The following is a 16,279-nucleotide window of genomic DNA, read 5'->3' on the forward strand; positions in this document are numbered from 1 at the left end:
CTCTGACCTGTACTGCTCAATCCAGTTACTAAAATGTAAATTAATAAATAATCTGCTTAAAATGTTCACTTTCAGCCGCAGTGATGGATACTGGTTGGCCGGAAATCTTTTCTAATCAAGTTCCTGACACCAATTTATATCTGTCTTGCATGAAATCCCAGAGAGAGAGACAGAGGGAGAGAGAGAAAAGTCATTCCAGGGTTTACAGTACTTATGATGGTCAGCAAGTTCATAGGTTCATAGGTTAGTACTAAGCTAACTGCCCTTGCGAGCCATTTTAAGCCTAGCCAATTATCCCTTGTGAGACTCAAACCCTGCACCTTGTGTTTGTAAGGCAAACACCTTAACCATTAGGCCATCCTCCCAACCCCTGTGGGGCTTACATCTAATAAAATAATGCCACCTGCAAGAGCTTACTTAAAAGAAATTTACTGTGACCAACAATAATCATATAATGAAATACTCTGACCAACTTTCAAACATACAGAAGTGTTGATTCTAGAAGACAGCACCTTTAGGGGAGCAGTGAATGAAGCATTTCTCACAATGCAGTGGACTCCATCCATAAAAGTATAAATCTAAGGCCAACATGTCATGCCCTTTGAATTGTGCTTAAGTAAAGAACATGAACAGCATCCTGTATGACAGTGAGGGTCACAGAGGTCATTTAGTACAGGAGGATACAAAAAGGAGTTTACAAAGACAGGATAAGAAGAGTTACAGGCACTCAAGTGACAGACGGAGTTTGGCAGGGAAAAAGCATCAAAGAATCCAAAGTTGACAAATGATGTCCGTCAGTGAGCTGTAGACAGACGGCATCCTGCAGACTACTGCCCTGGGCTTCAGTCCCACAGCTACCAAATGAAAGCTAAATAAACAGGCTACTTAAAGGAGTTCTGAACTCTACTAACCATTTTCTGAGTTTACTTCACAAAGCAAAAACCTCCATCATACTTCTGATGCATTGAAGACTTTTTTTTCTGCAACACCATGGGTAAACTCACAGTTTTGCATTGCTAGCCAACAAAACCATGCCTGGCAGACTATCATAGCTCCGTGAATTGGGACTATCAGGAACCTGCAAAAGATACAGTGGCTATTTATTTACTTATTTTAAGGGCAGAGTTCACCGTTAATCAGACCAGTGCTTTTAAGTCACCCTGACTTATTTAACAACAGGGTAAAAAATTCCCCTCAATGGGGGACGAAAAAATGTCTAATTAGAGTGCAGATGTAATACTAGTGTGTGCATCACATACCATAAAACGCATTACAAATCAGACTGACTATATGACATTGTGGTATGTGTCAGACATGACAATGCATACCTGAAATCACAGCGTGATAATGTGAAGTATACGTGAAATCAAAGTGTGCATGTCACATGACAATGTGCAACACACTGCCATTGTTCCAACTTATCCAATTACATAGGTTTCTGTTACAGGAACAACCCACTGGTGGAAATCAGAAAGCTAATCTCAAGTGCACAAGTGTTTGGCAGGACCTCCTGCATAAAGACAGAGCACTGGAAAGGTGGTGCTGTTCTAGTGGGGGTCAGGACCCCCTGCATAGAGTTAGAGCATTGCAAGGATGTAGCTTTTCCAGTTGAGTTCAAGATCTGCATGCTGCAACATGCAAGAACAGCCCACTGAATGGGATCATCACTGAAATAAAACCTTCACCAGGTAACAGACAATGGCCACTGCAGCTTCAGTTTTCGCACTTAGCATGCCAGCAAGTATGGTCACCAAAAGGCTAATTCTCTCTAGAAATGAGAGACTTTCCCAACAGGGTGGCGTGAGGTGATTCACTAGGTAGGAAGGGGAAACAAATGGGTCGACATGGCACTGAAAGGATATGCTGGTCAATGTGGTGGTGATTTGGAGGAGGGGTAAAAAGTACAGATTAACTGCGGGAACAGGCAGAGAATAAGCAGAAAAGTAAATAGTGTAAGACTGCCCCTGGTACCGACACATTAAATAGCCATACCATCACAGTCTTACATTACAACCTATCACACTCAGGTGAGCCATCCCAGGCATTTCTCCTTAAAACTCTAATTGTTAAAAACCTGTTATTAGGCCTTTAAATGCTTATATTCATGCTGTTAAAGACTTGCTGTACTTAATGCCTTGAAAGCATACTTCAGCGATGTTCAACTCTCTCTCTCCTTTTTCTACCACTTATAACTGCAGACGGCTACAACCCCCTTCCCCCCAAGCCCATCTCTGCTTCAGCTGTTTACCCAAAGTTGCTCACAATCTATGGACAATCAGACTGTAATCTTGCATATAGCAGTAGCTGTTGTATCCGCCATGGTGTTTACCACATAAAAATTTGCAAATAGCACAGTACTTATATGAGCTGCACAAACAGAAGCATGCAATTTTACATCCAAAACCTCCAACTTACAAATACATAGTACAGGATGAATACTAACTCCCTGTTTTGACAAAACATTCCTGAAGAAATAAAGTGTAGGAAATTGTAAACACACAGCACATAAACAAAATGACATGCACTCACATTTGGCTTGGTTTTATGACACTGGCTGCAGTTACCATGGTTACAAAATAAAGCTACACATTCCTCCCATAACAAGACAAACTGCACTTGCTCAGTAAAGTGCCACGAGCCATTTTAAGCCTCTGTCTCTCACTGTTTCTACATACTTTAAAGTTTATCTCCATACATAGCTGCCACTCACTTTACAATCGCTGTGTTGTACTCTGAAGCCCTGTAGTATGAGTTCACGTTAGTGTCCCTTCAAGTCTCTCACTACTTTATGCCTCGTATCCATCATACTAATATGTTATATTACTCTAATTATTCTAGGGAGGAATGCAATTTTAACATTAGCAGGTGCTGCCATTAAAACAATTAACAAGATTATTTTTAAATTGCCCTGGGTACATATAAGCATAAACCCAGCTTTACCCCTGTGGCATCTCCTTTGCATGTGTATGACTGAACTCAATTCTCACAAGGATTTATGGACACACACACAAAAAAAGGCAGTCAATTAACTACCATCCCCCAAATACCTTGCCTTACACTGCAAGCCTTTCCCACATTTTATTTTATACATTTAAGAAGATATATGAAATGTATGCAGAGAGTGCCCATATAGATTTGTTACCCAGCTAGCTTCACTTTACAGCGGCAACTGAAATCACTAAGTTTACTTTAGCACAAGAGAACAGCTGCAGGAACACTCAAGCAACCAAGACAGGCTTCAGCAGAATACAAAGTAAATCTTGGTCTGAAAGGGGCAGGCTGCCCACTCCCACAGACCCCATCTCCTCCCTATTACATCCAGCCAACTGCCAAACTGTCACTTTGCTCCCAGCTGAACAGAAGGCTCATGTAATGAGAACCACAAAACTCATTTAAACTCTGAAAAGGCAGCTAATGAGCCTATTCATACCGGCTATAAATTATTCACTACAACTCTGATCCTACTCAAGAGAAATGGCAAAGTAAACTTTAAACACAAGGCTCCAAGGCCCCCCTCGGCAGAACAAGCAAAGCCAGTAAAGCTGTGAACTATGGAGTACATTTGTCTACTTTTGTGTACTGCCACACTTATTGTCTTTATTACAGGAGTCCTTGCTGCCCTAATCTGGTGGCTGGAAAAACAGACTAGATGCATGCATGAATGCATTTTATCTTACAATTTATTCACTCAAGCCAGCACACTGAGATGTGGTACATTATTCAGTCCCAGAGGAACCATATTCTTGTCCTGTTCTGATTGATTTAAATTGGAACAGACGGATGTTTTGTGGCTTTTCTAGGTTTATCAACACTTGTTCTGTTCACATTAGTACTTGTGCGCACAATCCACGTTCATTTGTTACTGCTCTAAACGTTTGGCCACCATACACAGATTCATGCAACAGTGACAAATCACATTAGTGTCTCTCAGTTTTTTAAATTACCCTTCCTTACATAATATGACATGTAGCTTTTGTTTACAGAGTTCCCAACATAAGGAACACCTGCTTTAGAGCCATGTGCCACGGTGAAATGCATAGATCCCTTTCAATCTGTCCATCACTACGTACTAAATTAGTGGATACAGTTGCCATGGCTAATGGCTTGCTTTAGCTATGTCTTATTAGACCCTCAGTCTGGATGGCTATGTTTCACAAACCACATCGGCTTTTATTGCCCTTTCAAGAACATATCCATGATTTACTCAGTAACATAATAACTCTATTTTTTTTTAAATTAAAATGGGCATGCTAAAGAAAAAAGAACAAAGCACAATCTCCATTAAATGTGCGTGCATGCATCCAGGCTTACTATGCTTAACAATGCAGAAAATGAACAAAGATGACCTGTATACTTCCTTCAAATGAGCAAGGATTTAAGCAAGAGGCCCCTGGAATATCAACCCGATGTATAAAGAACATCATCGGACAACTCAAAAATAAATGATCATAAAAAGCTCAGACTCCACTACTCAGCATTCTCTTTCTTGCAGAAATTATGGTACAACCGGAGGTTACAGGACTGGCTACAAATGAAACTGCTGTAACAAACAAGCCTGGGGCAGAGTTCCATTACTTCTGTTTGCATGCACATACCCTCAGCAACTTACTCGGTCTTTCACTGTATGTTTTAAGTGCATGCCTGGAGACACGTTTTTGAGTTTTGGTTAATGCAGCCTTAAAATTAAACGTACCAATATTTACATGTCACAGTCTTGTTTTCCTAAGGGACACATAGGGAAAGCTTATAATGTGACTATGTGGACAAGAAACTAATAAATAATAGGTAGAATAAATATAAATCACTGGGATTGCTTGCTCTTCCAATGTCACTGATACATTATGTGTTAAAATGTACAACAAAAAATAAAAACTAAACACCTGAGACTGACTAAGACACTTGATAATCTCTAAACATCATTTGCGTATTATTTCTACTGTTCAGATGTCTGTAACTTGAGACATACGTTAAATGCTGTTCATCTTGTTCTAAGATGTAACTGAAAGAAAGAGTTCGTCTTGCTCCACCTTTCTAGGTAAACAATAATAAATTCACTTCGTTGGTACCAACCATGCATTAGGCAAAACACCTAGGGTCCTGGCAGCTTTAAAGAGAACACCAATAAAAGGTTTTTCAGCTATAAAATAGTGGCGTCTTCAACTGTCCTACTCAACAACATATAAAATCGTACCTGTCTCATCTTCATGAAATCAGTACTACTTTTATGCGTCCTGCCCAAACTGAGCTTCTGCTTTTCTATTCTTTTATTTTTTTTTTTATCCCTTTTATAATTAATCCTTTACTTGCACCAGTAGTCCAATGAACTGCAGCTGTCAGGAGAACACAGGTTTAAAAGCAACAGCAGCATCCAGACAGAAAAGGGAAGCAGGATCTGAACCATGCTCCACACACACTAGTCTGTTGAGTAATGCAAAGACCTTCACCTGGCTTGATTCCAGTGTATGTATTTATTAAGTGAAAAGGTGCTGGCAACAGCCCTGTAGCTCTGTCCTGGAACTGCAGGTATCACATGTCCTGCTGCGGTGCTAACCTGTCTGACAAGAAGCTCCCTTAGTGGGAAGGCCTTGTGAGCTTCCTGCCACAACCTCCCCACACCCTGACACAGTTTTTCCCTTTCTTCTAACAACACCCACGGTGATGTCACTACAGCCCCAGGATATCACAGTAGCTGAATTAAAACTCTCTCTTGGGAAAAGCAGAGGAAAACAAAACCACTGTTGTTACATATATGTACAAGAACTAATGAGAATCATGCCAACAAGGCATTTGTACGTCACTCTTTGAGTAACAATTACTTTGAAGAAATCTTGGTCGACTTGTAGGCTTTTTTCAGTTGCAGCCAAGGGATGGGGGATGAGAAAGCAGCTAAGGAATGTGGGAATTTGAAAAAAAAAAAAAAGAAACACCAGGTAAAACTTTCTTGCCTAATAGTACAAAATAATTTCATCTATGCAAACTAAATAAATGAACCTAAGCAATAGCAGCCATGGTTTAACTTTTGAATCCAATGATCAGTTTTAATGCTGAGAGTTCCAAGAGGACCACTTTATAAATAGCCATTTGCTACAGCAATGGGCTGACCTGTGCTGCAGGGGGTGGAGCCATCTGCAGGAGGTGGAGCCATACCACCTGTGTGAGAGAAATACGTGGTTCAAAAGTGACTAAATATGAGGCAGTGAAAAAGTGGAAATAAAGTGCACTCTATATACTTTGTTATAAGTATATAACAGATTAAGAAAGGGGATGGACTTAATTTCAGAGAATGCAAAACGTTTGCCAGCACCTATAAATGAAGGCATTTCACAGGCATCATGTTTTTGTAGGCCACATCTGCAGATATAACCGAGACTCAACAATTGAAACTGTATGAGACTTAACTGCCAACAATCAATTCCAAGATGGACACGTACCTCTGCGTGCTAATACATGCGTTTTCGGCACTGTGAGACAAGTGTGTTGGGGGGCAGGACAGTGGAAAAGCCTGCTGGACACATGGCTTGAAACTTGTCAGCTACTGCTGCTACCTAACTAGCTTTACCTGGCAGGCAGATTCTGAAGAATAAACAAAGTGTGAAAATCTGTTTATGACTGGAGTAGAACATGACTTTTTACCGTGAATGCAAAATCCCCTGCTGCAATAAAAAAAATCCAGGCTTCAGAAAAAGAAAAAGATGGAGATCGTGGTCATGTTGCATGAAGAAGACATTGTTATAATGTCAGCTTTGCAAGAAAACATTTAAATCCTGCCACAGTTTTAATAACCTGCTTTCAAGCAATACTGGTATATAAATGCAGTACACCTCTCCTACAATGTCAACATATCTGCTTCGTGTGCACCATTCATGTAATGTTGACTAATGTCACAAACCTGGTTCATCCAACTCCTGCCTGCTGTGCCTCTAGGATTTTCAGCCACTAATCCAAATACTGGTCATTAATGTCATAGTCAAGAAGAAAACACACACAACAGTGGACATGATAGTGCAAATAGTGACTTCAGAGGAGCAGACTAAGCAACTGAAAAGTGGATTTTGATGTGCCTCACTCTATGGTACAGAACAATAAAACTCTGACTAATGAGCAGGTGACCGATTAGCAGCATGGGAGGCTGAGGGGGGTGAGGCAGGAAGGGATGGGCCTGAGTGTCCTCTGACAGCTCAGTCATTTTGGGAGAAGGGAGTCAGCTTGGCTCACCATGTAGGTAACACCTACTGTAGGGTTGGCAAATCCCCTGCTGAAAAGGCCAGGCAAGCTCATGCTATGCACCTGGATGTGGCATATAAGCTCATGCTATGCATATGGATGTGGCATATAAGCTCATTCTATGCACCTGGATATGGCATATAAGCTCATGCTATGCACCTGGATGTGGCACATAAGCTCGTGCTATGCACCTGGATGTGGCACATAAGCCTGTGCTATGTACCTGGATGTGGCATATAAGCTTGTGCTATGCACCTGGATGTGGCACATAAGCTCGTGCTATGCACCTGGATGTGGCACATAAGCTCGTGCTATGCACCTGGATGTGGCACATAAGCTCGTGCTATGCACCTGGATGTGGCACATAAGCTCGTGCTATGCACCTGGATGTGGCACATAAGCTCGTGCTATGCACCTGGATGTGGCACATAAGCTCGTGCTATGCACCTGGATGTGGCACATAAGCTCGTGCTATGCACCTGGATGTGGCACATAAGCTCGTGCTATGCACCTGGATGTGGCACATAAGCTCGTGCTATGCATCTGGATGTGGCACATAAGCTCGTGCTATGCACCTGGATGTGGCACATAAGCTTGTGCTATGCACCTGGATGTGGCACATAAGCTCGTGCTATGCACCTGGATGTGGCACATAGGCTCGTGCTATGCACCTGGATGTGGCACATAGGCTCGTGCTATGCATCTGGATGTGGCACATAGGCTCATGCTATGCACCTGGATGTGGCACATAGGCTCGTGCTATGCACCTGGATGTGGCACATAGGCTCGTGCTATGCACCTGGATGTGGCACATAGGCTCGTGCTATGCACCTGGATGTGGCACATAGGCTCATGCTATGCACCTGGATGTGGCACATAGGCTCATGCTATACACCTGGATGTGGCACATAGGCTCATGCCATGCACCTGGATGTGACACATAGGCTCATGCCATGCACCTGGATGTGGCATATACGCTCATGCTATGCACCTGGATGTGGCACATAAGCTCATGCTATGCATCTGGATGTGGCACATAAGCTCCTGCTATGCATCTGGATGTGGCACATAAGCTCGTGCTATGCAAATGGATGTGGCACATAAGCTCATGCTATGCACCTGGATGTGGCACATAAGCTCATGATATGCACCTGGATGTGGCACATAAGCTCATGCTATGCACCTGGATGTGGCATATAAGCTCATGCTATGCACCTGGATGTGGCATATAAGCTCATGCTATGCACCTGGATGTGGCATATAAGCTCATGTTATGGATCTGGATGTGGCATATAAGCTCATGCTATGGATCTGGATGTGGCATATAAACTCATGCTATGCATCTGGATGTGGCTTATCTCTCTTCACTTTAACAAGTCATATCCAACAGCTGTGCTGGGGGAGGTAGATGTGTAGGGAAGTGTGCATGCCTCTCCCCTAGCCAGGAAGCTATCACAAGTTATTGTGCCCCCTTGCGGAAGGGAAAGGAATGGTATGCTGCTCTCCAGGACATTCAGGCTGGCGCACGTCCTGTAACCCAACTCTTGCCACGAGGTAAATGGATGAGCTGATTGAGGTTTCTGAGCAGAAATGAATGGGCTATAGACCTCTCCCCTAGCCTGGGAATGTCCATTTCCTGTTCCCTTGGAATGAATACGCCAAATGAGTGCAGGTAAGACAACAATTGAGGCAAGGTCCTTTAGAGGCTGGGGAGGACAAAAAATATATTTGAGTGCAGAACTACTGTTGTTGACCCTGGTAAATCTTTTCCAATGTCACTAAGCTGCCTGATCTGAACTAACATTACCATAACATACAGGACTCACAAATATACTGTCAACTTGCATTCAGACAGTCCAGCAGACACATCATTCATCTACGCAAACCCCACTCATTCAGGAAAATTCTAACTATTTTAAATGGTTACTGCTTCCACCCTCGTGTACAGTAAGCTAACTCCAAGGTCAGCATTTGCCACTGAAGAAAGGGTATGATGTCACTACAGACCTTCTCCTCACACACAGTCACAACATGTGCCCCAAGCACCACAGCATGTCTGCTCCAGCCTTATGTACGCCAGACCTTCAGGCATTACAACTCCAGCTAAATCATTCACAGAACATCACTACACACTTTCTCATGCTTCACACTGCATGCAGCTCTGTTTTGCACACAATCAATTTTATTTATTTATCCTTTGTTAACTGGGTTAGTCCCGCTAGGCCAGTGTCCACTTTTCAGGAAAGACCTGAAATGGTATCTTTACTACTATGGGAAATTCGGTCAGGCCATTGGGGAATTAAGTAACCCAAATCTTTTTAGCAGGTGCTGTGGGAACTAACACCTACCCAAATGTAGAACTAAGGGAGAGCTTGCCATGGCTCTGGGACTCTATCCATGTCATAAAAAATGTATTGGTGGCTCTTTACTAATCTGTAACACACGTCTGAGATGGCCCTTCATAGGTTCATACTAGGCTATCTGCCCTAGGGCATTTATAAGCCTAGCCAGAATGTGTTTGGCTTTCGCCACCCATTTTAAATTTATTTTGCTATGCCCTTTTTCGAGGTTAGTATACTGTGCCTCTGTCTAACAGTGACACAGAAGTGATACCCGGGGTAAACCTACGATCTCCCATCCACTCATCAAGATTCCTCTTGAAGAGAGTCAATGAGGGACTCTGCCTAACCTGGACTGGGATTTTATTCCAGAGTGAAGGGAGCCTCTGGGTTATGAATCTGTCCCTCCAGCATGTCCTATTTATTTCAGTGCTGAGGTTCAAGTCTCTCGAGCGCATAGCTCGATGGGATTTGGATTTTCTGAGGTGCAGCATGTCCATTAATTCCAGGTTGGACATGGCTTTATACGCCAGGCACAGATCGCCTCTGAACAGGTGGTATGCCACTGAGTAGAGCTGGAGTTTCTTTAACCGGGCAGCATATGGCATCTGTTTGAGCCCTTTGATCCTCTTGGTGAGGTACTTTTGGGGTCTTTCCAGTTGCTGCAGGTGTCTGGTAAGGTACATCCCAAAAGGGGCATTGTACTCAATTATGGGCCTGATGAGGGATGAGTAAAGAGGCACGATGACCTCCCCTGATCTAGATGTGAATCCCTTCATGATTAGGTGGGCTATATAAAATGTTTTTCTAACCACTTTGGCCATGTGGTTGTCAAATGAGAGATTGCTATCAACTTGGGTCCCCAGGTCCCTAATTACTTCTTCTGTACCTAATGGATTACCACCTATGTGGTAATTTGTGGGCACTTTGTTTTTGCATCAAATACACCTGAATCAAATTATGTGTCTGTTGGTCAACGTTTGGTAGTGATTACGTCTATGGGAAAAAAAAACTCCTATGTGAAAAAAAAAAGTTCTTAGATAATCTCCTAATAGACAGCTGATCTGAGAATGGTTTATTTAGCAGATGTGCTTCTCTGTGCTGGAAATGTGCTTATCCATTAAAGGGGACTCTGCTTTGCTGAGACTGTCCTATTCAGTTGTATTTATTCATATGTCTATAAAAAGCATGACACATCTGGGTGTTGCCTCACTGTGGAAATTTGTGAATCTGCCTTACTAAAGTATATTTAGTGCCATCCTTATGTCCACAAACACATTAGCCTGGTTACTAGCAATAAGGTAATTATACATCTCATCAAAAGGGAATTAAAATGATGGGTAATTTCATTTCATTTCATTATTTTATCTGGTTTCAAGTACTTTACAGTGGAGAAAAAGTGGAAGAGAAGAAGGCAGTTAGCAGAACGCTTCAAAGTTAAGTGTCTTTTAATTAACTTTTGTGACAAGAGAGTGTGGACAGAAGAAAGCCATAATAAATTATAACAGAAAACAAAACAGTTCAAAGTTTAACCACACAGAAAATATGAAAGAAGTATGTGGAGTCTCCTAACCTGCCGATATGTGAAAAGATATGATGGAGAACATATAAACTCATAAAGGAAGAAGTGTGTACCCAGACTTAAGAAGTATGCAAAGTCAGCAACCATAACAAAACAGGGTATATGAATTGGAGAGAAGTGGTATTAACTGTAAATTGAGAGTTTATAGACATTAAAAAACATAAGGTAACAAACATAATATAATCACATAATAGTGGCAGGTCAAAGAAAAAAGCACTGGCTGAGCCCTTAGCAGATCATTCTAAACTCACTGATATTTTACAAATTGATGTAAAGAAGGCTGCGGGACATAAACAAACCACAGCTCTCGACCTCTGAGCTCAAAAATTAATGGCAGAGCCAAAAAAATCAGGGGCTTATTTTTGATATTGGTCTTACATAGCCTAGAAAGTTGACAGAATAGCAGGTTTTGCATTTGAATAACGGAGTTAATATAAAAAAGTAGAGAAAGAAAAAGATAGTTTAAGTGAATGGAGTCATACACACAAAAAGAAGCATGCACAGATACAAAAAAGACAAAAAAAACAAGACGTTACAGGCGCTGTGGCAATTATCTTAATCTGAAACCACACTCAAGCCCTATGAAAGGCTTGCACAGTAAGACAGTTTATATCTATAAAGACAGTTTGACATAAACAGTACAGAAGATTTCCAGCTACTAAATTCTATAAAATCTCTATTACTGAAAAATAAGTCTAATTCAGTTTTGTTTCCCTTATATAAGACTACATTGTCACACAGAGCTGGCATGCTAGACTCTTATTGGACTTAATTAAATCAAGCAAATTATCCAATTTTTACAGAAATGTATGAGCTCACAACATTGAATCCAATTAAAAAATATCACCCCCACTTTGGAGAATTTTTACACACAAATTTGTATACAAAACATCCCTTACTCCACTTAATAATGGAAAAAATATTAAGAAAAAATATTAAATAAGGACAACATATGTTCCTGATGGTGCACATAAACAAACCAACAAAAAAGATGCATGTAAAAGCTAATTTCAAATGACAATGACAGCAAAGCAGATTGTAAAGACACCAGCAGACGAAATGATAAAATGTGCATTACGTAATCAAATAGTGCAAATATGCCAGAAATCAGCCAGAGAATTATAATAAAAATGCTAAGAGGTAGTCTGCATTGGAGAGACAGAAGAATAAAGCTCTAAATATGGCCCAGGTGATTAGAGTTTGAGGAGCAGGCTGCTGCAGACAGGCAGGATGGGTGTGCCACAGCTGTGTAAGGGGCTGTGGCTCCAGCGAGCTCACACAGTCTCCCCTGAAGGATGGACGCATGTCAGAATGTGGGGGCTGTTTCAGGGAGGACATGGGCATGACTGCCTGAGTTAGCAATGCCATAAGCAGTTTCTGTGGAGCCAAGTGCCCACATAGGGTCATAGGTAGGTACTAGGTTATCGGCCCTAGGGCCTATACAAGCCTAGCCAAAAAGGTACCCTGGCTTTCGCCACCCAAGAAAATTACTTTCCTGTGCCCCTGTCGAGCAGAGCCACAGAGGTGATCCCCGGGGTGAATTTCCTATTTACCATCTAATCATCAAGATTTTTCTTGAAGAGGGCTAAGGAGGAGCTCTGTTTGACATAGATAGGTAGTTTATTCCAGAGTATGGGAAGTCTCTGGGACAGGAATCTATCCTTCCAGCATGATTTGTTTATTGTGGTGACAAGGTTTAGGTCCCTAGAGCGTGCAGCTCGGAAGGATTGGGATTTCTTTAAGTGGAGCATGTCTAAAAGCTCTGGGTTTGACATAGCTTTGTATGTTAGACAGAGATCGCCTCTGAGTAGGCGATATGTGATGGAGTAAAGCTGGAGTTTTTTGAGATGGTCTGCGTAGGGTATCTGTTTGAAGCTGGTAATCCTGTTTGTGAGGTATTTCTGAGGCCTTTCCAGTTATTGTAGATGTCTTGTGAGGTACATACCAGTGGAGGGGTTGGGACATTCATAACAAAAATAACATCCTTACAGCCAGGCACAAGCTACTTCAATATCTTCCAGTATGATGGCACCCCTCAGATGCCTCTTGTTTCTATTTATCTGGGCCTCCCCCATGAGATACAAATAGACATCCAGCAGGTAGAGGCTTGATGCCAACTGGCAGGGGATGGAGATATCCAATTAAAATGCTAACAGATGCATAAGCCTCAAGAAGTATAAAGGTGAAGAAAATAAGAAAGATTAAAGCCAAGACGTGTTGCACAAGGATAACTGCATACACGTCAGAGCCAAAGCAGAACACTGGACATCAGTAGTATTTTTCTGTAGCTATCAGAAAGCTACTGTGGTACGGTAGGCTGACAGCTGCTGCCATAATATTGTAACAGTCTCTGAAGATTGTAAGGGGAGCTGGTATTCCCCTTAACACCACACTCACCATCTTAAAAAAGACTGTAGTTGCAGGGATGTTAAGGGGGTGGCAGCCCCCATTACACACATTACTAATAGAATGGTGTACCTATCTACATGTCTATCCAGCTATCTGACCAGTCTCTCCATCTCTGTTTAAGCATCTATCTACCCATCCAGCTAAATAAAAACATGCCCTAATTAAACATAACACTAGATCGCAAGACCTAGTTACCCAGCAACAGGCAACGCTGCTAATGTAATCATATTACTCACTATTCTGGATGCACACTTATGCAAGACCCAGTGTTCTCTATACTTGTATACATACAGGTCTGTAAAGTCGACAAAACTGATCATGTGCAAATGATCACTTACACCCCCCCCCCCATCTCACTTTCTGTAATCCCCAGACACTGTTCTTTTTTTTTTTTTTTTTTTTTTTCAGATTTTAAAAACACTTTTTTTAAAGTTTGCAGATCTGTTCTCTTCCCTAGCAATGCGCCAACTAATTTTTTTTGTGTACATCATTACAATGTATACCACGATGATGATATAAACGAGCGGAATGCTCACATTAACATGCTATATCTATTAAAGTAACAATTACTATAAAGTATAAAATCAGCTATAAAGCAAGTTAAGCTGGCATGTGACATCATGTTCCAATCCAGACAAATTTCTGCTCTCCTTTATTAGGGAGCATTACAGCTGTTGCTACTTTAGACAATACTGCCTAATGAAGGAATATGGAAACTGGGCTGTAATACAAAAGAATGCCAGATAAACTTATTTTGTGCCGGTTTTTTTTTTTTTTTTTTTTTTTTTTATATTTTATAGTAGTTGTCACTTTCATTAAAAAACATATGGTGGTCTCGGGCCATCACCAGTACTTTGTTTAAGCAAAAATAAGTCACTGAAGGCCACACAATGATGTACGCATACAGTGCAGGAACATGTCACCTGTGGATGCACACAGACAGGTACATCAACTGATGCTTTAAAATTAAAAGTTTACAAAAGTACTACACTTGTTTAACTTTGCTGCACATAAGATGTAAAACTATGTCCACCATGGGCAAAGCCATCAGGATATAAGACTGATTTCCAGTCTTCGGTTTCATAGCTTTGCACATGAATTTTAAAGGGGTGTTTCACAGCAGTAATGACAATGAAAGAGAAGGTGACAAAGTTATTTTCAATCTGCTTCGCATGAATTCGGTTCATGTCGCTGCTAATATTTCTGCAAAGCCCAACACACAAAGCCTGAAAGAGAGAATCAATTTGGACAGGTTATAATTTACCTAGAGGCGGCATGAACTCAAAGTAGGAGTTTCATACTGGAAATGTTACAACTTACTTTAAGTTATGTAAACTCAAAATAGGTTGGCAATTATTCCAGAGCCAAAATGCTAGGTGTGGTGTAAATACCGAACAGTACGCAGCAGAATGAACTGAATTACTTTTAAGTAGACTGTGAACGTAAATGTCTACTCAATGGCTCTGAAACACTTAATTACTTCATTAAGCTGCACAAAAAAATCCAGAAAGTCTCCTGTAGCACAACTTCAAAGAAAAATCCCTTCCGAGTAGGAAAAATAGTCGAGGAACAGATAAAAGAAACTTCAGAGAAGCTCAAGAGATTTAGGATAACAAGACAGTTGTAGAGGTTCACACCACAGCTCATACCCACAGTAACACCTATAACACATGAGATTCCAGGTAAAGTCAGGGTTTATGTAGACACAGCAGTAGCCAATAACGCTGTGCAAACAGAAAGGCAGCTGAAAGCATACTGGTGGATATTTCAAGTGAAATACGTGGAGTAAAGATGTTATCTAAGTAAATTAAATTTTAGGTCAGACTGTCATCAGCTTGAACTTCATATGCTAGTAGCAGATACCTTAGAACTTTCTCAACTCATACATGTTTATGAGATACAAAGAAATACTATTTGGGGTAAACTCAACCACTGAGCTTTTTCAGCAAGCAAGTCATAAGCCGGAAGCAAAAATGCCAGGGGCTTCAGTAATAATATTACAGTTTGAGATTCAGAAAAAGGTGTTAAAACACTCAGGGTATGGGCTTACGCTTAAAAGGAAAACAGTGAATTTCGCAATCGTTAACCGTCAGCTTCTTGGTTTCACGTGCTCAGACACTAACATGCTACCTGTTCTATAAGAAGCTGAATAAATAACACACAAGATGTTACCTCCAAACGATTCAAAGTAGTAAGAATTACTTTAAGACTGACTGCAGTTCTTGGTTTAATAAACACTTCAGCATTAACTATATCATTAACATAATTAATGAGGAATGATACAAGAAACTAAAGAAAGAGCCGGACTCAGCATAACATTTTATTTGGATGTGCACACTCCCATGTTAGAAGTGGATGCAAGATCTGTAGGAATAAGGACTACATTAAGCCAAATATGAAAAGGGTGCCAGCTAATCAGTGCACATGGCATTAACTACTTCAGATGCTGACAGCATATACAATAAAACTGAGAAGGAAGTCTGTCTGGGTCTGTGAACATTTTCATGTGTATAGCTTTGCTAAGGATTTCATATTAATCAGGGCTGACAAATCTTTAGAATCTCAGTTTTTTAACCTTTAGCTTTATTTATGAATTCAGAAATTGTCTAAGACTACAGTCATATCAGTTTCCTGTATAGAATAAAACAGAAAAGGACGGCACCTCTGATTGTCAAGGTAACCGGTGATTTTAACATAAAAAGGTGCTTAATCATCTACAGATTAT

At 41.0% G+C, this 16,279-nt stretch overlaps 1 protein-coding gene across 2 annotated transcripts in view; it reads right to left on the minus strand.

The window, feature by feature from the left end:
* FOXN3 (forkhead box N3) overlaps positions 1-16,279 on the minus strand; it is a 1,826,558-nt gene that overhangs the window by 1,016,763 nt on the left and 793,516 nt on the right. The window contains exon 1 of one of the 2 annotated variants that reach the window (XM_044074691.1): positions 5,192-5,405. The exons of the other annotated variant lie outside the window; for it this stretch is intronic. The gene's annotated coding sequence lies outside the window, so the exon portion shown is untranslated. Of the gene's footprint in view, positions 1-5,191; positions 5,406-16,279 lie in introns of those variants that run through there. 2 annotated transcript variants of the gene reach the window in all.

This window comes from Protopterus annectens, chromosome 6.part0 (genome assembly GCF_019279795.1).
Source record: "Protopterus annectens isolate FY-2018-M chromosome 6.part0, PAN1.0, whole genome shotgun sequence".
In the NCBI taxonomy this organism is placed as follows: Eukaryota; Metazoa; Chordata; order Ceratodontiformes; family Protopteridae; genus Protopterus; species Protopterus annectens.